The sequence below is a fragment of the Heptranchias perlo genome, chromosome 13 (assembly GCF_035084215.1).
Source record: "Heptranchias perlo isolate sHepPer1 chromosome 13, sHepPer1.hap1, whole genome shotgun sequence".
In the NCBI taxonomy this organism is placed as follows: Eukaryota; Metazoa; Chordata; class Chondrichthyes; order Hexanchiformes; family Hexanchidae; genus Heptranchias; species Heptranchias perlo.
The window spans coordinates 23,262,209-23,284,406 of NC_090337.1; the positions used below are offsets into that span (position 1 = coordinate 23,262,209).

Genomic DNA, 22,198 nt, shown 5'->3' on the forward strand with positions numbered 1-22,198 from the left:
TCAGCAGATTGGTGAGGTCTGGCATGCATATTGGAGGATGTGGGATTTAGTAGTGCGCAACCTTTATTCAACGTTTTAACATAACTCAACAGTTTGTAAACATAGGGACGGGACCTGCATTTGTGTTTTGCATGTGTGATGTCTGATCTCCGTTCAGACTCCACATAGATCCATATCTTTTTTTTTGCAAATAAGAGGTGCAGCCTGCCTTTAAGAGGTGCGAGCAACTCACCTGAGATTTGGCACCTCCTGCTGGTGAGAAGTAGAGAGAATGGAGAAAATGGAGGGACGAACGCAGCTAGGGCTCCACGCTGTGCATCTATCAGATAAATTAAGTTGCAGCACCAATCTAATGTTTTGGCTGTGTAGGTATCGCTGAGAGCGGGCTAATCGCGCACCGCGATGCCCGTGCCCGGATTCAGGGGTTCATCTTTTTAACCCCTGTAGAGTCTTCGTTGCCATTGCTTATTAAAGTATTCCCCTTCATCATAATAGTGCAGAGCCTGTTATACTGCAGGTATTATTTTGAAGCTTGTCCTGGCTTAGAGCGATTCTGAGTCAGACTTGAATATTATGTTGTTTCTGCATTGCTCTCTGACCAAGCAAAGCAGAGCTCAGTGCATGAATTCTTGCACATATGCACAGAGCACTGCTAAATAGTACCCAAAAAAATGGTTACATTTGATGTTGGCCAAGAACTAATGGGTCAGTCCAACATTAAATAGTTTAAAATGAAGTTTAAAAAGTTCCTATATTGTCCAACTGAACACCTGGAATCTTTATTAAGTTTGCTTTGCACCCGTTATAGTTATACTGCAGCTACTGTGAAACTGAAGTAATATGAAGCTATCTCCTTGAGCTGGTCTTGCACTGCTTATCAGAATTTGATCTAGCTAATTTCACTCACAACTTATACTTCACTATCTGCATTATGGAGGAATGAATTGCTTTGCATCAGCACAAACTGTGTAGTATATCTGGCCAGTTAAATTCCTGTTAAGCCCTTGGTTGGAATGCAACAACATCATTCAGACAAGTGAAGGCAAGGCCTTGGATCATGACACCCAAACAGTTGTAGACAATGCAATGCTCAGCTATTAAACTGTTTTCTACAGTGGCCACCCACATGTATACTGACTTCACATGACAATGACAGTAAGTGTTGGTAGATTTAAGTGAGTACTCCGGATTTTGAATTCCCTGTACTCCCATAGTAAACCAATATTTTTATTTGCACATTTATTATATCATCAGAGGTTGATATCATGACATCCCTCACTGTTAATTCTCTCTGAAAATTATTTGAACTCTATAACAATCACTTTTTATTGCGTTCACGACGCACCATTTTTTTAACTTCCGAGGCCTTAATGGGCCTATTACTGAGCTGTCCATTTTGTGTAGCTGTGTATCATTGTGACGGCAATTATGTTGAATAATGTCTCTGACATCTCTTATATATCACTCAGAATAGGGTGGTCTTAACTGCAGACATTTACACAAGTAGTGACAGAGCCACTCTGTGATGATCTGGTACACAAGGTGTAAGCTTCAAGATCTTGACATTCCTCAATGTCTGAGAGCACTGAAGCGTTGCCAATGTTGAGATTGTGAAACTGGTTGGAGGGCCCCATTTGCTAGTGGTTAAATTATCCCTGGCTGTAAAAAGCTTTTGATCTTGAGCCTGAGAATACTGGCACTTTAATGGGCCACACATCAGTGATTCCATATTTACAGAATTCACACTAAAGGAAACCCAGCAAGAAGGTTTTAAATTTATCGCTGTGTAACTAGCAAGTATTTGGTAAAGCTTCATACAAAAACTGCTGCATAAGCTTTAATCAGTGGGGATTCAAGGTAAAACCTGGGAATGGAAAAGAAATTGGCTGAAGGGGTATGAAGCAGGAATAGTTTTTAGAGGACTTATGTGAAGGTGGAGACAGGAGTGGGCCCCCTTCTGTTTCTAATTTAAATTAACTACTTGGATTCAACAGCTCAATGTAAACTGTAAACAATTTTACAACACCAAGTTATAGTCCAGCAATTTTATTTTAAATTCACAAGCTTTCGGAGGCTTCCTCCTTCGTCAGGTGAACGACCTGACGAAGGAGGAAGCCTCCGAAAGCTTGTGAATTTAAAATAAAATTGCTGGACTATAACTTGGTGTTGTAAAATTGTTTACAATTGTCAACCCCAGTCCATCACCGGCATCTCCACATCAATGTAAACTGGTTATAGCCACAGACAATGCCAAGTTAAGAGGGGCAGGTGAATCTGAGAAAGTAAAATGAATTAAACAAAGTGGCCGGGGTTTTCCACTTCTGCATTTGCCAGCACAAAATTATGGGCTGGTGAGCGTAGAAGCGGAAAACCCTGACCAGTATGGAATTTGGAAGAACAATCATAGAATCATAGAATCGTACAACATAGAAGGAGGCCATTCGGCCCATCATCAGCTCCAGTTAATCCCATACCCCTGCTCTTTCCCAAAAGCCCTGAAAATGTTTCCTTTTCAAGTGTATATCCAATTTTCTTTTGAAAGTTACTATTAAATCTGCTTCCACCACCCTTTAAGGTAGTGCATTCCAGATCATAACAACTCGCCGCGTAAAAGAATTTCTCCTCATCTCCCCTCTAGTTGTTTTTCCAATTACCTTAAATCTGTGTCCTCTGGTTACCGATGATCCTGCCAGTGGAAACAGTTTCTCCCTATATACTCTATCAAAACCCCTCAATGATAGATGAAATTTTGTACAGGCAAGTGTAAAGCACTGTACATAGGAAGAAAAAATGGGTGATATAAGTACTCTCTGAATGTTGAGATCTAGGGTTTTAGTAACCTTCAACGTATCCAATTGCTGTACAAAAGCAAGTAGAATGCTGGATAATATAGCAAAAACGGTAGAGCATAAATCAGCGGAAGTCATCTTTATGTTGTAGAGTGCTCTATGAGACCACTCCTCGAGTACTGTATCCATTTCTGGTCATTCAGATGCAAGAGACACAATTCAAACCCTAGAGGCTGTGTAAAACATAGCCACAAGACTGATCCTTAGCATCAGAGGATTGAGTTATAAGGAAAGATTGAAACTTGTTTTTTTTCAGCCTTGAAAGAAAGCGTCTGAGAAGTGGTCTTATAGAGTTTTATAAGACAGCAATCAGTGCAGAAAAGATAAATCTGAAACAATACTTCAACCCCTCAGATAATGAAGCAGTCCGTGCCCGCATGCAGCAAGACTTGGACAACATCCAGGATTGGGCTGATAAGCGGCAAGTAACATTTGCGCCAGACAAGTGCCAGGCAATGACCATCTCCAACAAGAGAGAGTCTAACTACCTCCCCTTGACATTCAACGGCATTACCATCGCCGAATCCACCACCATCAACATCCTGGGGGTCACCATTGACCAGAAACTTAACTGGACTAGCAACATAAATACAGTGGCTACAAGAGCAGGCCAGAGGCTGGGTATTCTGCGGCCAGTGACTCACCTCCTGACTCCCCAAAGCCTTTCCACCATCTACAAGGCACAGGTCAGGAGTGTGATGGAATACTCTCCACTTGCCTGGATGAGTGCAGCTCCAACAACACTCAAGAAGCTCGACACCATCCAGGACAAAGCAGCCCGCTTGATTGGTACCCCATGCACCATCCTAAACATTCACTCCCTTCACCACCGGCGCACAGTGGCTGCAGTGTGTACCATCCACAGGATGCACTGCAGCAACTCGCCAAGGCTCCTTCGACAGCATCTCCAAACCCACGACATTTTCCACCTAGAAGACAAGGGCAGCAGGCACATGGGAACACCACCACCTGCACGTTCCCCTCCAAGTCACACACCATCCCGACTTGGAAATATATCGCTGTTCCTTCATCGTTGCTGGGTCAAAATCCTGGAACTCCCTACCTAATAGCACTGTGGGAGAACCTTCACCACACGGACTGCAGCGGTTCAAGAAGGCGACTCACCACCACCTTCTCAAGGGCAATTAGGGATGGGCAATAAATGCTGGCCTTGCCAGCGATGCCCACATCCCATGAACGAATAATTAAAAAAATTTATCTGTGACAGTAGAAGACATAAAGGTATAAATTAGTCTTGAGCGGTGTGCAAAATGGGCAATGAAGACCTCTATGGAAAAGAAAATCGGGCAGAGTGTAAAGCCAGCTGCCGAAGTGCCATTGTCTGTCAAATCCCATTTTCTACTATCAATAAAGTAGATATTCTATGGTAGCATTTTGTTCCATTTTTTTGGTTCATCCAAATTTCACCCCTTTCTCCTGAAGTAGCAGACTCATTCTGGGCTACAGTTCCAATTGAGATGAGCTAAGCAAGCACATACCTGAGATCAGGCTTGGGATCTTCTGACTCTGTAAGGTCCAGTTGTGAACATGGTAGTGAACTTAATAACTAAACCATAGGTGGAGCTATGGCATATCTATATCACAGAAAAGCTTCAGAGTGTCATTCTGTTGTAGTGACTCAGGTTTCAGTGATGTAGAAACAGCCCCGCTTATGCCTAGAATTTTCTACAGCAGTCAAACAACATAAAAACTGCACAGGACTCCCTGATCATTCCATTGGTAAATGCATTGCTCAATCTTGAACTGAACTGCATCACACTAGGACGGGCCTTGGTTCAATGCCCAGTCTGTGTTGATGATGTGGAGATGCCGGTGATGGACTGGGGTTAACAATTGTAAACAATTTTACAACACCAAGTTATAGTCCAACGATTTTATTTTTAATCCCACAAGCTTTCGGGGGCTTTCCCCTTCCTCAGGCGGTGTGGAAAAAAATAAAATCGTTGGACTATAACTTGGTGTTGTAAAATTGTTTACAGTCTGTGTTGAGTTAGTTAATCTCAGTTGGGCTTGCAGTAGGGTTACTGAAAATTGTCTCTGGATCAGGATGCGGAAATCAGCTAGGGACCTTGCTCTTGTCCAGCGACTCCTTCTGAGAAGGGAATGTGTGTGGAGATCATTGGGGAAATTTTCAAGTCGGGCCCAAAACAGGCACAATATTGGTGGTTATCGGTTTAACTGGGTTAAATTATGAGGAAAGATTGCATAGATTAGCCTTGTATTCCCTCGAGTATAGAAGATTAAAGGGTAATCTAATTGAGATGTTTAGGATGATTAAAGGATTTAATAGGGTAGATAGAAGTTATTTCCTCTGGTGGGGAGTCCACAACAAGGGGGCATAACCTTAAAATTGGAGCGAGGCAGTTCAAGGGTGATGTCAGGAAGCACTTCTTCACACAAAGGGTAGTGGAAATCTGGAACTCTCTCCCCCAAAAAGCTGTTGAGCCCATTTTCAGAACTGAGATTGATAGATTTTTGTTAGGCAAGGCGGGTAGATGGAGTTAAGATACAGATCAGCCATGAACTAATTGAATGGTGGAACAGGTTCGAGGGGCTGAATGGCCTACCCCTGTTCCTATGGTGTGTCCGCGGAACCTGCCCAAGGCCACAGTCAGGAGTAGAATCATAGAATAGAATCATAGAAAGGTTACAGCAAGGAAGGAGGCCAATCGGCCCATTGAGTCTGCGCCGGCTTTATGCAAGAGCAATCCAGCTAATCCCATTCCCCCGCCCTATTCCCGTAGCCCTGCAAATTTTTTCTTTTCAAGTACTTATCCAGTTCCCTTTTGAAAGCCATAATTGAATCTGCCTCCACCACTCCCTCGGGCAGTGCATTCCAGATCCTAACCACTCGCTGTGTAAAAAAGCTTTTTCTCATGTCACCTTTGGTTCTTTTGCCAATCACCTTAAATTTATATCCTCTGGTTCTTGATCCTTCCGCCAATGGGAACAGTTTCTCTCTATCTACTCTGTCCAGACCCTTCATGATCTTGAATACCTCTATCAAATCTCCTCGCAACCGTCTCTGTTCCAAGGAGAACAAACCCAGTTTCTCCAGTCTATCCACGTAACTAAAGTCCCTCATCCCTGGAATCATTCAAGTAAATCTCTTCTGCACCCTCGCTAAGGCCTTCACACCTTTCCTAGAGTACCCGAATCAGTTTCAGGTTCAGGCCTCATTTAAATTTTGCCGGCGAGCTGTGGGCGTATAACAGGAGCTCCACTGCAGCTCGCTGGTTTGGTGCAGTGGAAGATCATCCAGCTTCTGCACGGAGGCGGCTGGCAGGTAGGGCCTGTTGGGGGGGCGCAGATCCCAGAGGGACCTTTTTAAAAAGCAAAAGCTTACCTTTTCTGAGTGGCCTCGGTGGTCACTTTAAGGCTGGTTAGGCTGCTCAATGCCTGGAGAAACTTGGACCAATACTCACTACGGTGTCTGATGCTGATTGTTTCTTCAGGGTAGCAAGCCCACAAATTTAAATTGTCATGGTCTGGAATCCAGCAAAGGAGGACTCAGCTTTTTGTTCCTGTGGAAGGAGGTCCACAAAGGGCATGAGGCCCGCCTTCTATGAGGCCCACTATGAGACCCATTGCTCTCTCGACCCTATTCCCACCAAACTGCTGACCACCCAACTTCCCTTTCTTGCCCCCAAGTTAGCTGATATTGTTAATGGTTCCCTCTCCTCAGGTATTGTCCCCCTCCCCTTCCAATCTGCCATCATCACCCCCCTCCTCAAAAAAACCACCCTTGACCCCTCTGTCTTGCACTCTACCACCCCATCTCCAACCTCCTTTTCCTCTCCAAAGTCCTTGAACATGTTGTTGCTTCTCAAATCCGTGCCCATCTTTCCCGCAACTTCATGTTTGAATCCCTCCAATCAGGTTTCCTGCCGCAGTACTGAAACGGCCCTTACCATAGTCACAAATGACATCCTAAGTTACTGTGACCACGGTAAACCATCCCCCACCATCCTTCTCAACCTGTCTGCAGCCTTTGACATGGTTGACCACACCATCCTCCTCCAATGCCTCTCCTCCATCATCCAGCTGGGTAGGACTGCGCTCGCCTGGTTTCAATTTTATCTATCCAGTCATAGCCAGAGAATCACCTGCAATGGGTTCTCTTCCTGCTCCCGCACCATTACCTCTGGAGTCCCCAAGGATCTATCCTTGGCCCCCTCCTATTTCTCATCTACATGCCCCTCGGCAATACCATCCGAAAACATGTCAGATTCCAAGTGTACGCAGACGACACCCAGCTCTACCTCAACACCACCTCCCTCGACCCTTCCACTGCCTCTAATTTATCAATTGTAAACAATTTTACAACACCAAGTTATAGTCCAACAAATTTATTTTAAATTCCACAAGCCTTTTTATCACACTGCTTAACCAACATCCAGTACTGGATGAGCAAAAATTTCCTCCAACTAAATATTGAGAAGTACTCTGATCCCTAGCCACAGACTCCATCCCTCTCCCTGGCCACTGTTTGAGGCTGAACCAGACTATTAGCAACCTTGGAATCATAGAGTCATAGAGTAGAGTCATAGAGTTATACAGCACGGATAGAGGCCCTTCGGCCCATCGTGTCCGCGCCGGCCATCAGCCCTGTCTACTCTAATCCCATATTCCAGCATTTGGTCCGTAGCCTTGTATGCTATGGCATTTCAAGTGCTCATCCAAATGCTTCTTGAATGTTGTGAGGGTTCCTGCCTCCACAACCCTTTCAGGCAGTGAGTTCCAGACTCCAACCACCCTCTGGGTGAAAAAGTTCTTTCTCAAATCCCCTCTAAACCTCCCGCCTTTTACCTTGAATCTATGTCCCCTTGTTATAGAACCCTCAACGAAGGGAAAAAGCTCCTTAGTATCCATCCTATCTGTGCCCCTCATAATTTTGTACACCTCAATCATGTCCCCCCTCAGCCTCCTCTGCTCCAAGGAAAACAAACCCAATCTTCCCAGTCTCTCTTCATAGCTGAAGCGCTCCAGCCCTGGTAACATCCTGGTGAATCTCCTCTGCACCCTCTCCAAAGCGATCACATCCTTCCTGTAGTGTGGCGACCAGAACTGCACACAGTACTCCAGCTGTGGCCTAACCAGTGTTTTATACAGCTCCATCATAACCTCCTTGCTCTTATATTCTATGCCTCGGCTAATAAAGGCAAGTATCCCATATGCCTTCTTTACCACCTTATCTACCTGTTCCGCCGCCTTCAGGGATCTGTGAACTTGCACACCAAGATCCCTCTGACCCTCTGTCTTGCCTAGGGTCCTCCCATTCATTGTGTATTCCCTTGCCTTGTTAGTCCCTCCAAAGTGCATCACCTCGCACTTTTCCAGGTTAAATTCCATTTGCCACTGTTCCGCCCATCTGACCAACCCATCTATATCGTCCTGCAGACTGAGGCTATCCTCCTCGCTATTTACCACCCTACCAATTTTTGTATCATCAGCGAACTTACTGATCATACCTTTTACATTCATATCCAAGTCATTAATGTAGACCACAAACAGCAAGGGACCCAGCACCGATCCCTGTGGTACCCCACTGGCCACAGGCTTCCAGTCACAAAAACAACCTTCGACCATCACCCTCTGCCTTCTGCCACTAAGCCAGTTTTGTATCCAAAGTGCCAAGGCACCCTGGATTCCATGGGCTCGTACCTTCTTGACCAGTCTCCTGTGGGGGACTTTATCGAAGGCCTTACTGAAATCCATGTATACCACATCCACTGCGTTACCCTCATCCACACGCCTAGTCACCCCCTCAAAAAATTCAATCAAATTAGTCAGACATGATCTTCCCTTGACAAAGCCATGTTGACTATCCCTGATTAATCCTTGCTTCTCCAAGTGGAGACTAATTTTGTCCTTCAGAATTTTTTCCAATAATTTTCCTACCACTGATGTTAGGCTCACTGGCCTGTAGTTCCCCGGTTTTTCCCTACTCCCCTTCTTGAATAATGGTATTACATTAGCGGTTCTCCAGTCCTCTGGCACATCCCATGTGGCCAGAGAGGTTCTGAATATATGTGTCAGAGCCCCCGCAATCTCCTCCTTTGCCTCACACAGTAGCCTGGGATACATTTCGTCCGGGCCTGGGGATTTATCCATTTTTAGGCCTGCTAAAACCGCCAATACCTCCTGCCGCTCGATGTTAATATGTTCGAGTATATCACAGTCCCCCTGCCGTATTTCTATGTCTACATCGTCCTTCTCCATAGTGAAAACAGATGCAAAAAATTCATTTAGAACCCCTCCTACATCTGCCGGCTCCACACACACATTGCCATTTTTGTCCCTAATGGGCCCTATTTTTTCCCTCGTCATCCTCTTACCCTTAATATACTTATAAAACATCTTAGGATTTTCCTTTATTTTGCTTGCCAGTGTTATTTCATGGCCCCTCCTTGATCTCCTAATTTCTTTTTAAAGTATCCCCCTGCACTTTTTGTACTCCTCTAGGGCTTCCTCCGTCTTTAGCCTTTTGTATCTGCCAAAAGCCCTCCTTTTTTTCCGAATCCATTCTCGTATATCCCCTGACATCCAAGGTTCCCTGGAGTTCTTGGAACCACCCTTGACCTTTACGGGAACATGTTGCCATTGTATGGTCTCAATCTCCCTTCTGAAAGACTCCCATTGCTCCGATGCGGATTTTCCTACAAGCAGCTGATCCCAGTCCATTTTGGCCAGATCCTGCCTTATCCTATTAAAATCGGCCTTCCCCCAATTTAGAACCTTTATTTCCGGCCCCTCCCTGTCCTTTTCCATGACCACCTTAAATCTCACCGAATTATGGTCACTCTCACCAAAGTGCTCACCTACTAGCACTTCTTCCACGTGGCCGGCCACATTCCCTAGAATTAGGTCCAGTACCGCCCCCTCTCTTGTAGGACTTTCTACATGCTGGCTCATGTAGAAAGTCCTACAAGAGAGGGGGCGGTACTGGATGCACGTTAAGAATTTTGTACCCTCTAAGCCTTTTACACTCTGAGTATCCCAGTTAATATTGGGGAAGTTGAAATCCCCCACTATTATTACCCTATTATTTGCACAATTTTCTGAGATTTGCCTACATATCTGTTCCTCTATCTCCCCCTGACTGTTTGGGGGCCTATAGTACACTCCCATCAAAGTGCTTGCCCCCTTTTTGTTTTTAAGCTCCACCCATATGGCCTCATTAGAGGAACCTGCTAATATATCATCCCTCCTAATGGCAGTAATTGATTCTTTAATTAATATTGCGACCCCCCCCTCCTCTTATACCTCCCCCTCTGTCTCGCCTGAAGATTCTGTACCCCGGAATATTGAGCTGCCAGTCTTGCCCCTCCCTCAACCATGTCTCTGTGACAGCAACAATATCATACTCCCATGTGTTTATCAACACCTTCAGTTCATCCACCTTATTCGCAAGACTCCTTGCATTAAAATAGATGCCATCCAGCCTTGCCCTCACATATTTGCCCTGTCTTCCAAGCTGACTTGTTTTTTTCTCTATATTTGGCTGCACATCACCCCCTATTGTAGCTCCACTCTGTATCCCATCCCCCTGCCAAGTTAGTTTAAACCCCCCCCAACAGTGCTAGCAAACCTCCCCGCAAGGATATTTGTCCCGCTCTGGTTCAGGTGCAACCCGTCCGACTTGTACAAGTCCCACCTTCCCCAGAAGCAGGCCCAGTGATCCAGGAAACTGAAACCCTCCCTCCTGCACCAACTCTTTAGCCACGCATTCATCTGTTCTATCCTCCTATTTCTATACTCACTAGCCCGTGGCACTGGGAGTAATCCAGAGATTACAACCTTTGAGGTCCTGCTCTTTAATCTGCTACCTAGCTCCCTAAATTCTTGATGCAGGACCTCATCTCCCTTCCTACCTATGTCGTTGGTCCCAATGTGGACCACGACCTCTGCCTGCTCACCCACCCCCTTGAGAATGCCCTGTAGCCGCTCAGTGACATCCATTACCCTGGCACCAGGGAGGCAACAAACCATCCTGGAGTCACGTTTACGGCCACAGAAACGCCTGTCTGTTCCCCTTACGATAGAATCCCCTACCACAATAGCTCTTCCACTCTTTTTCCTCCCAGCCTGTGCAGCAGAGCTACCCCTGGTGCCAGGAAGTTGGCTGCTGCTGCCTTCCCCTGATAAGTCATCCCCCTCAACAATATCCAAAGCGGTATATTTGTTTGAGAGGGGGACGGCCACAGGGGACCCCTGCACTGCCTGCCTGCTCTTCTTACTCTGCCTGGTGGTCACCCAATTACTTCCTGCCTGTACAACCTTTACCTGCGGTGTGACCATCTCACTAAATGTGCTATCCACGACGTTCTCAGCATCGCGAATGCTCCTTAATGAATCCATCCGCAGCTCCAGTGCCGCAATGCGGTTTGTCAGTCGCTGCAGCTGGATGCATTTCCCGCATACATGGTCGTCAGGGACACCGGAAGGGTCCCTGATTTCCCACATAGAGCAGGAAGAGCATAACACGGGGCTGGGCTGTCCTGACATGACTTACCCTTTAACTAATTAATTCAAATTAAATGAATCCCACCAATTTCACTTCAATTAAAAAGGTATACTCAAGGGCCCTTGCTGAACAGCAGTCCCCCACTACACAACAGAGACCAGAGAATCCACAAACTCTAACCTTAGACAAATTCAGCAGGAAAATACTCACCAGCCAATCACTTACCTCTTCCTTGGTGACGTCCCACTTGGATTACTTTTTGCTTCTTATTTATCTTAGGTCCAGGAGTTAAGTCCCTGCGATGACCCTGAGATGAGCTTCTGTCCACATATCCGCTCCATCACCAAGACCGTCCACTTCGCCCGTCTCCGCCCCTGCCTCAGCTCATCTGCTGCTGAAATCCTCTTCCATGCCTTTGTTATCCCCAGACTTAACAATTCCAGTGCTCTCCCGGCCAGTCTCCCATCTTCCACCCTCCATAAACTTGAGCTCATCCAAAACTCTGCTGCCCGTATTCTAACTCGCACCAAGTCCCGTTCACCCATCATTCCTGTGCTCGCTGACCTACATTGGCTCCCGGTCTGGGAACACCTCGATTTTAAAATTCTCATCTTGAAATCCCTTCATGGCCTTGCCCCTCGCTATCTCTGTAGCCTCCTCCAGCCCTACAACCCTCCAAGATCTCTGCGCTCCTCCAATTCTCGCCTCTTGCGCATCCCCGATTTTAACCGCTCCACCACAGGCGACTGTGCCTTCAGCTACCTAGGCCCTAAGCTCTTGAATTCCCTCCCTAAACCTCTCTGTCTCTCTATCTCTCTACCTCTCTCCTTTAAGACACTCCTTAAAACCTACCTCTTTGACCAAGCTTTTGATAATCTGTCCTAATATCTCCTTATGTGGCTCTGTGTCAAATTTTGTTTGAAAATTGCTCCTGTGAAATGCTTTGGGATGTTTTACTACAATAAAGACGCTTTATAAATGCAAGTTGTTGTTGTTGAGACAGTGGGAATCACTGGATAGTGATCAGGAGTGGAAATCTTGGCTGTATTTATCCTCCCTCCCTAGTCCAGGAGTGCTGAGGCCAAATATAGAGCCCATTTATTGCCCTGGCTGAGACCAGTTAGTTTAGCACAGATCATGACGTTCTGGTCTCTCCTGGTCAGTGTCTTTTACCATTTGCTCAGCACATGTCCTTTTAGCAACAATTTATTACAAGTACTAACCTTGCAAAGTGAGAGGATGAAAGTCTCAATGTCTTATTGACGTCTGGGTCCTCAGTAAAAGGCATTCTGCTCATTCCATTCCGAAACCCAGTCATTTATGATTTCTCAGCACAAAGCTGACTTCAAATTTCACAAGTGGCAAATCCAAGGCCTAACATCAAAGTACTTTCTTTCTGTTTTTTAAGATTTTACCTCAATAATTCAAGAACTCTAATCAATTGTAAAGGCGAAAGAACTTGGAAGCTGCCAGGCCCTGCCCAGTTTACATTGATCAAACAACATCAGCCAGACACTTCAAAGTAAACACAAACAGTTGAGTAAATGAGTGAAATAATACCTACTCAGAGCTCGGGTCCTCACTCTGTCATACGCTGGATACGATTTAGCTTCCACGAGACTCAAAAGTTACAGAATGAAGATATTTTCCATTTCAGATTAAGCTGTGCATTTCATTTATAAATCTTTAGGAGAAAAAAATAATGTAGCTGCCGCTGCTGTCACAGACGCACACGTTCAGACAAGCTTTAATTGTTAAATGTGACTCAACATTGTGTTGAAATATTTCGGTCTTCCATGGCGCACTATCGCAAATATTTTGTACATTCCAAAGTAGAAAATCCCTCAGACGAATGTAACCACAGCAGAGGTTTCGAGGTGGGGGTGAAGTAATGTGATGAGAGAAACAGAACAGTGATATGAAAATGTCCTTGTAAATTGAACATCTTTATTTATGGATTACAAGTTTTGTTTAGTTCAAGATTTTAAGCATTATTTTTGGTGTCCTCTAAAGAAATGTGTGAACTCCAGAATCATTTTACATTGAACATCAAAACTGCTCTCATCACCACCCCCTCAAAAAAATACAACTTCGGCCCCTCTATCTTGCAAACCATTGCCTCATCTGCCACTTTTTCCTCTCCAAAGTCCTTGGGCATGTTGTTGCTTTCCAAATCCATGTCCATCTTTCCCCCAACTCCATTTGAATCTCTCCAATCAGGTTTCTGTCCCTGACATGGCATCAAAATGAGTCTAACCAAAGTCACAAATAACATTCTTGGTAAATGTGACCATTGTGCATTATCCCCCCCCCTCCTCGTCCTCAATCTCACTGTACCCTTTGACACTGTCAACCAGACCATCCTCTTGTAACACCTGCCCTCACTTGGGAGCACTCATACCTCTCCGATTGTAGCTAGAGCATCTCCAGCAATAGCTTCTCTTCCCACCCTGCACTGGTATCTCTGGAGTCGCCTAAGGATCCCTCCTTGGCCCCCTCCTCTTCCTCATCTACATGCTGCCCCTCAGCAACATCATCCACAGACATGGGATTAGTTTCCGCATGTATTCCCGATGACACCCAACTCTACCTCTTTGCCACCTTTTTTGACTCCTCGATTGCTTCTGTCAGATCGCTTGTCTAACACGTTCTCAGGTAGACAATGGTTCGTGGTGCAACGGTTGAGGAAAGGATACCAACGCAACAGGAGAAAAGTAAGAAATTAAAGAAAATAAAATTCTCAGATTGACTGATCAGCAGATTTTTGGCTAGATTTTCTGATCCAGTGGAAATGGCACCAGGGCATACACCCATCTCCTGGAGCGCCAACACCAGCGTATCTTTCGGAGTCAGGCTCGTTTAATTTTTTTTTGGTAGGATCCTGGAATTATTTCTGCTATCACCAAGTCACTTGCCTCAGGTGGGGTAGGGAGGGAAATCACTGCAGCAAAGCTGGTGATTTCCTGGGCTGTCAGAAGAAAATAATTGTTTAGTGTGCTTAATGGCTAGTGCAATTGCACTAGGCAATATGGCCTTTTTATTTTTAACCCCCCGCCCTCCCTCCCTCCACGTTTCTGACTCCCAGCATTATTACGGCACTAATGATGGAAGGTACATTGGATGACAATATTGGGCCAGAATTTACTGGGAAAATAACAGCAAGGTCATGGCACATGCCATTATTAGTGTCTAAAAAAACCCAGCAATTTGTGACGAGGAAGACAAATGCCGTGAGTTGCTGGACGATGCCGTTAGCCTCGCAAAAATGAGATCTCGCCATCAACCTCCCATGAGTGTCAAGAAATTGCAGCATTTGCGCTGTAATTACGAATTAAACTCGCCGCAGAAAGCTAGGGCTGGTATTTCCTGACATAAGGACCCTCTTGATGATGAGATTTATGTTCCTGCAATGACACTCAACCTCAAAGGCCCAGAAAGGGAACAATTGAAACTGTGGAGTCTGTGAAGGTTTTTTTAAATTTTAAATTTTTAAAATGTTTTCTTACTTTTCCTTTCTGTCTCTTTTTTCTCTCTCTGTTAATCCAATCTTTCTTTCCTTCTCCTTATTTTTCTTTCTGTATCTAATTTGTCTTTAATTCACCCTATTTCCTTCTCCGTCGTTTGCCCTGTTGCTTTCTCTGTCTGTAAATTTTTTTTTATTCGTTCATGGGATGTGGGCGAATAAAAAAAAATTCATTGATTTAGGAGATAGACTGTTGGTCCCATTGTTCACCAAGGTCCCAAATGCCCCGTTGATCATTATCAACTCGAACGTCCAGCAAGTTGTGGCACAAAATTAATTGAAGCTGAAGGGTAGGGGAAAAATCCAACTCACAGCGCTCAGCATGAGATGCCCCGCTCCAGCAAATTCTGGGCAATTAATTAACTTATCACTTGACGATGGGTGGGTGTATTTAATGACCGCTATCACTTCTGGCAGAAAATCCCAAAAGTGGCAGTGGACACCAAGGTGTCATGGAATGGCTCCCTACCACATTTCCAATTCCTCATTGCCAAGGGGTAGCAGGGCAGAAAATCTAGGTCATTGATTTATAACTGATACTGAAAAATAAATTCTAAATCCTTAAACAAGCAGAATAAAACAGTGGCATTCTCAGACACGGTTACAAGGTTGAAAGACTGCACAGGCTGGGGCAATGTTTTCTAGAAAAGAGAAGACTGAGAGGTGACCCATTAGAGGCCTTCAAAATTATGAAGGGGTTCGATAGGGTAGACATAGAGAAGATGTTTCCACTTGTGGGGGGTCCAAAACTAGGGGCCACTAATAAATCCAATAAGGAATTCAGGAGAAACTCTTTTACTCAGAGAGTGGTGAGAATGTGGAACTTGGTACCACATGGAGTGGTTGAGACGAATAGCATAGATGCATTTAAGGGGAAGCCAGATAAGCACATGAGGGAAAAAGGAATAGAAGGATATGTGAATAGGGTTAGATGAAGTAAATAGAATTGAGAAGGCTCATGTGGAGCATGAACATTGGCCAAATGCCCTGTTTCTGTGCTGTAAATTCTATGTAATTCTATGTAATACATGCAATCTATTTTTTTAAAAGAGCAGACAAAAGCAAAATTGATGTGAAAATCAATCTTCTTGCACTATATGAATTATCCAGAAGGTTCTATGGTGGAATATTTGGTCAATTCATTTACTTTTGTCTCATTCTTGAAATAATTCTGCCCTCTATTCAACAAATCTTACCTGCTACATCATTCACTGAACATCAATGGTGCATTTCAGTTACAGTATCTCACTCAATCGCTCTCTCACACACACACACACACACACACGTTCACTGAAGGATAACGCATTCAAGATCACTGAATATGGTGAGTTTGTCTCAAGTATCACACTGCCTCATTGAGCGAAAGTCTTACTTGCCCATACCAGGTGAGTTCTAATTGTGCAATCGAGGACATGATTTAATGTGTATGCCGTGTTCTATGTAGTTCTGGTTGATGATACACATATGAATTATTTAGTTCTTTTCACTGATTGTGCAATAACATTTAGCATAAACAACTGTGATGTTATTACTCACACCTATAATAGAAACTGTCATGGGTATCAGTCTTGTCATCTGCTATCTCTCATATATTTGAGTTCTTGATGCTAAGAGTCCCATGTTAGTTGTTCAGAGATGTTTTTATGCATGAGATTTGAGCTGTAGAAATAATGATTTGATCTGAAATACACCTCCTGCTTTCTAGTACCTGATTTAAATTACATCTTCAGAAGTGGACTTGTTTAGTCCTTCTAATGAAACTTGGCTGCTATGGCCAATAGAGGGAAAGATGGCATATTTATTTAAGTTAGATATTATTTTGGTGGGAACAAAGCTGTCCACTTTTACAATAGAGGTGCATAGAAAGCCTCTGTTACAAGTCCTAAGTGCCTGATTTCTACGGTCACCCATGGTTGCGATGTTTGATTGAAGTGCTCCACCTTCAGATATCTCCACATTGTACTGACCGTAAGATGGGCTAGAATGAAAAGACCTGTATCCATTCTTGGTGTGACTACTACAGCTCTTTTTTCTATTTGAATGAACTCTTGACATCTCAGATACTTGTGAGTTTTGCAGATAGCATCTCTCAGAGGGGAAGCAAAGACTGTGCCCATACTCAGCTAAATAATGGAGAGAGGACCGACAGCGGCCTTTGGCTGACTTGGGTCTCAATAGCCGATGTGGATTATGTGATCCTTCTCCAAAGCTGGATGGGGCAGAATACTGGAGTGAGATGCTTTCAGACTTGAATTGTGAAGGAGACATCCATTTCCCTGGCTATCTGCCAAAAGAATTAAAAGATTCTGATTTTTTTTGCAACTTACTTTCTTATTTTAATCTGTTCTGCAAATTTGCTACACTCCTCCTCTCCTCTTCCCTCTCCTCCTCTCCTCTCTCCTCTCCTCTTCCCTCTCCTCTCTCCTCTCCTCTCCCCCTCTCCTCCCTGCACTAATTCTTGCTGAGTACACTTCCTTGAGCACCACCAGCCTGCAGCACTTCACCTAAGTTGCCATTCCTCTTGTGTGAGCCTGGTCAGTGTGTTAGCATGCTAAGTGACTATGGGAGGGGGGAGGGGAGAAGCAAGCTGGCTATTTGAATGTTGGGGTATCGGAGCCAAACATAAGAAATAGGAGCAGGAGTAGGCCATATGGCCCCTCGAGCCTGCTCCGCCATTCAATAAGATCATGGCTGATCTTCGACCTCAACTCCACTTTCCCACCCGAGTCCAAAAATCTATCGATCTCAGCCTTGAACATGTTCAACGACTCAGCATCCACAGCCCTCTGGGGTAGAGAATTCCAAAGATTCACATCTGTCTGAGTGAAGAAATTCCCCCTCATCTCAATCTTAAATGGCCAACCAATTATACTGCGACTATGCCCCCTAGTTCTAGACTCTCCAGCCAGGGGAAACATCCTTTCAGCATCTACCCTGTCAAGCCCCCTCAGAATCTTGTATGTTTCAATGAGATCACCTTTCATTCTTCTAAACTCCAGAGATGATAGGCCCATTCTACTCAATCTCTCCTCATAGGACAACCCTCTCATCCCAGGAATCAATCTAGTGAACCTCCGTTGCACCACCTCTAATGCAAGTATATCCTTCTTTAGATAAGGAGACCAAAACTGTAGGCGGTACTCCAGGTCAGGTCTCACCAAAGCCTGTATAATTGTAGTAAGACTGCCTTTCTCTTGGACTCCAACCCCTTTGCAATAAAGGCCAACATGCCATTTGCCTTCCTAATTGCTTGCTGTACCTGCATGCTAACTTTTTGTGTTTCTTGTACGAAGACACCCAAATTTCTCTGAACACCAACATTTAATAGTTTCTCACCATTTAAAAAATATTCTGCCTTCCTATTCTTCCTACCAACGTGAAAAACCTCATATTTCCCCACATTATATTCCATCTGCCACCTTCTTGCCCACTCACTTAACCTGTCTATATCCCTTTGCAGACTCTTTGGGGTCGATTTTGAAATGGTGGCAGGTTGGCAGTGGGGGGGCGGTGAAGGTGCGCGTGGCGAACCCGCATAAACAAAACTTATCATTTCCGACACGATCGCATGGTGATTGCTGATGATTAACGTGCTGTCCGAGTGTCGTGCCCGCAGCCAGCCTGATTGACAGGCCGACTGCCGTCAGGAGCTGCAACGTGAGTTGGGGGTAGAAAAAGAGAGAGAGCGAGACGTCATCCGGCACTGGAATGGAAGATCTGGGGGTGGGGGGGGAGTGGAAGATTGGGGGGGAGAGGGGAAGATCAGGGGGAGGGAGAGGTGAAGAGGGGGACATTGGGAGGACATCGGGGGCATGAAGAGGGGGACATCGGGAGGATATCAGGGGGGTGAAGAGGGGGACATCGGTGGGGGGTGAAGAGGGGGGTATCGGAGAGGGAGACATCGGACTTCGGAGCAGGGTGGACAGGTAGGTTGATTTTGTGTTTTAACTTCCTTTTATTGTTTTTGATGTACTTTATTTTGTTTCTTTTTCCCTAGTCTGGTCTTTCACGCCTGGTGAAACCAGACGTGAATCAGAACTGGTGGGCAAGCCGCCCAGGTAAGTTAGAAATCGTTCTAATCACTTAATCTATCACAATTAAAGTGCCTTAAGTACCTCAATGAGGTACATTTGGCTCTTTAACTGTCATCTCGCCGAAAACTCGGAAGTCGGCGGGTTGGAGCCGGCTTCTGGACCCAAACAGGATTTCTGCGATTTTGGAGCCCCCCTATCCTCACGCACCCGCAATTTCCCCCTAAAATTGAGCCCTTTGTGTCCTCCTCACAGCTTACTTTCCCACCTGGCTTTGTATCGTCAGCAAACTTGGATACATTACACTCGGTCCCTTCATCTAAGTCATTAATATAGATTGTAAATAGCTGAGACCCAAGCACTGATCCTTGCGGCACTCCACTAGTTACAGCCTGTCAACCTGAAAATGACCCGTTTATCCCTACTCTCTGTTTTCTGTCTGTTAACCAATCTTTTATCCATGCTAATATATTACCGCCAACCCCAAGAGCCCTTATTTTGCGAATGCCTTTTGAAAATCCAAATATACGACATTTACCGGTTCCCCTTTATCTACCCTGCTAGTTACATCCTCAAAAAACTCTAATAGTTTTGTCAAACATGATTTCCCTTTCAAAAAACCATGTTGACTCTGCCTAATCATATTATGATTTTCTAAGTGCCCTGTTACCACTTCCTTATTAATGGATTCCAGCATTTTCCCGACGACTGATGTCAGGCCAACTGGCCCGTAGTTTCCTTTTTTCTCTCTCCCACCCGTCTTGAATAGTGGGGTTACATTTGCTACCTTCCAATCCAATATGTCCTCATCTAATATGTAAACATGTGGAATTGCCAAGAGGAATCATAGGATGATGATTAGGTATAGGAATATTTCTTGGTTCAGGCATACTAAAGCTAGTTGTAGCACTTCTAATGCTGTCCTGACTCAGATCAGCTAACTACGCATCAACTGGGATGTGACAAAAATGTAGCATTCTTGTTTATGATTTATCAAGGCTGAATTTCGTCTGCCATGCTCCCAAATAGCCCTCCAAAAATTAGTGCAGGGCAGAGGAAAAATGGATGTGAATGCTTTGCTCCTATTCTGCTCCTGAATGCCACTTGCTCTATATGGCTTCTCTTGGTCTGGAAATTTTTGCATTTTTTCAATCTCCCACTGTAACTTGAGCAGGATACAGGCAGAATCCCAGGAGAAATGACACAAATCACTGAAGACGATTATTTACACCATTTCTTGGGGGGTTTCACCGGTCTCCCACTGAAGTTATGGCAGAAGATCAGAAGAACCCTTCCAGAATTTCCAAGCCATGGTGTCTTCACCTGACTGTCTAAAGAGGGCACAGCAATGAAAATTACAAGCAAATGAATGTCATGGGCTTTTCACCTAGATTCCTCTATTAATGCCAGATGCAGATAGGAAGAACATAGAAACATAGGATGACAGAAACAGGAGTAGGCCACTTGACCCCTCGAGCCAGTTCCGCCATTCATTGAGATTATGGCTGATCTGTGACCTAACTCCATATACCCACCTTAGCCCCAAATCCTTTAATACCTTTGGTTAACAAAAATCTATCAATCTTAGATTTAAAATTAACAATTGAGCTAGCATCAACTGCCATTTGTGAAAGAGAGTTCTAAACTTCTCCCACCCTTTGCGTGTAGAAGTGTTTCCTAACTTCACTCCTGAATGTCCTGGCTCTAATGTTTAGGCTATATCCCCTCGTCCTAGACTCCCCAACTAGTGGAAATAGTTTCTCTCTATCTACTCTATCAGTTCCCCTTAATATCATGAAACTTCGATCAAATCACCCCTTAATCTTCTAAATTCCAGAGAATACAACCATAGTTTGTGTAATCTCTCCTCGTAATTTAACCCTTGTAGTCCAGGTATCAGTCTAATAAATCTACGCTGCACTCCCTCCAAGGCCAATATATCCTTCCAAAGGTGCTGTGCTCAGAACTGAACACAGTACTCCAGGTGTGGTCTAACCAGGGCTTTGTATAGCTGTAGCATAACTTCTACCCCCTTGTATTCTAGTCCTCTAGATGTAAAGGCCAGCATTCCATTAGCCTTTTTGATTATTTTCTGTACCTGTTTTAATGATCTATGTACATGGACCCCTAAGTTTCTTTGGACCTCCACTGTTAGGAGTTTTTCACCATTTAGAAAGCACTCTGATCTATCCTTTATAGGTCCAAAGTGGATGACTTCACACTTGCCTAAATGAAATCCATTTGCCACAGTTTTGCCCATTTACTTAATCTATTAATATCTATCTGTAATTTTATGCTTCCATCTACACTGCTCACAATGCTGCCTATCTTTGTGTCATCGGCAAACTTGGATATGTGGCTCTCTATCCCGTCATCTAAGTCGTTAATAAATACAGTGAATAGTTAAGGCCCCATCACTGTTTCCTGTGGGATACCATTAGTCACATCCTGCCAATTTGAGTACCTGCCCATTATCCCTACTCTCTGTCTCCTGCCGCTCAGCCAATTTCCTAACCAGGTCAATAATTTGCCCTCAATTCCATGAGCTTCAACTTTAGCTGACAGTCTCTTATGAGGGACTTTATCGAATGCCTTCTTGAAGTCCATCTAAACAACATCCATTGACATTCCCCCGTCCACTACTTTAGCCATCTCTTCAAAAAATACAATCAGGTTCGTCAGGCATGACCTACCCTTTACAAATCCATGCTGGCTCTCTCTAATCAGCTGAAAATTTCCAAGGTGTTCAGTCACTCTATCCTTAATTATAGACTCTAGTAATTTTCCGACAACAGATGTTAGGCTAACTGGTCTATAATTCCCTGGTTTCCCTCTCTCACCTTTCTTAAATAGTGGAATGACATGTGCAATTTTAAAATCTAAGGGAACAGTTCCTGAATCGAGAGAACTTTGGAAGATCAGTGGCAAACTGCCCCCATAAAAATTTGGTGATACTGACTAGTATTGGGACGGGCTGGTATTGGCAGGATAGATCTTTCGTTTTGACTTTTTGAATAACAAATGGTTTTGCTGCTTCTGTATTTGTTGCAGAATGTTGTTAGTCCTTTACAGTGATGGAGGCAATGTTCAGTACCTTGCCAGCCCCCTTTTGCGATATGGCTTGTTTGGAGGCAGATCACAGGAAAAACCATAAGCAACCCCTCTCCCCCCACCCCTGACAGCTGCTGGAGTTATCCACCTGGCCCTTTCCCTAGCCACTAACAACTGTTTCCCTACCACAGAGTAGGAATTCCTCCTCTTACTGACCTTGCCACTGCTCTATGCCACCTGGAATCAAAAAAGCCAA

The 22,198-nt window shown here is 44.5% G+C and overlaps 1 protein-coding gene across 3 annotated transcripts in view; it reads right to left on the reverse strand.

The window, feature by feature from the left end:
* The window catches only part of vwa5b2 (von Willebrand factor A domain containing 5B2), a 121,234-nt gene extending 108,190 nt beyond the window's left edge, over positions 1-13,044 (reverse strand). For 2 of the 3 annotated variants that reach the window (XM_067995153.1, XM_067995151.1), the window contains exon 1: positions 12,902-13,044. The gene's annotated coding sequence lies outside the window, so the exon portion shown is untranslated. Of the gene's footprint in view, positions 1-12,560; positions 12,606-12,901 lie in introns of those variants that run through there. The other variant, XM_067995152.1, reaches the window with a different exon arrangement.
* Between the last annotated feature and the right edge of the window lie 9,154 nt (positions 13,045-22,198).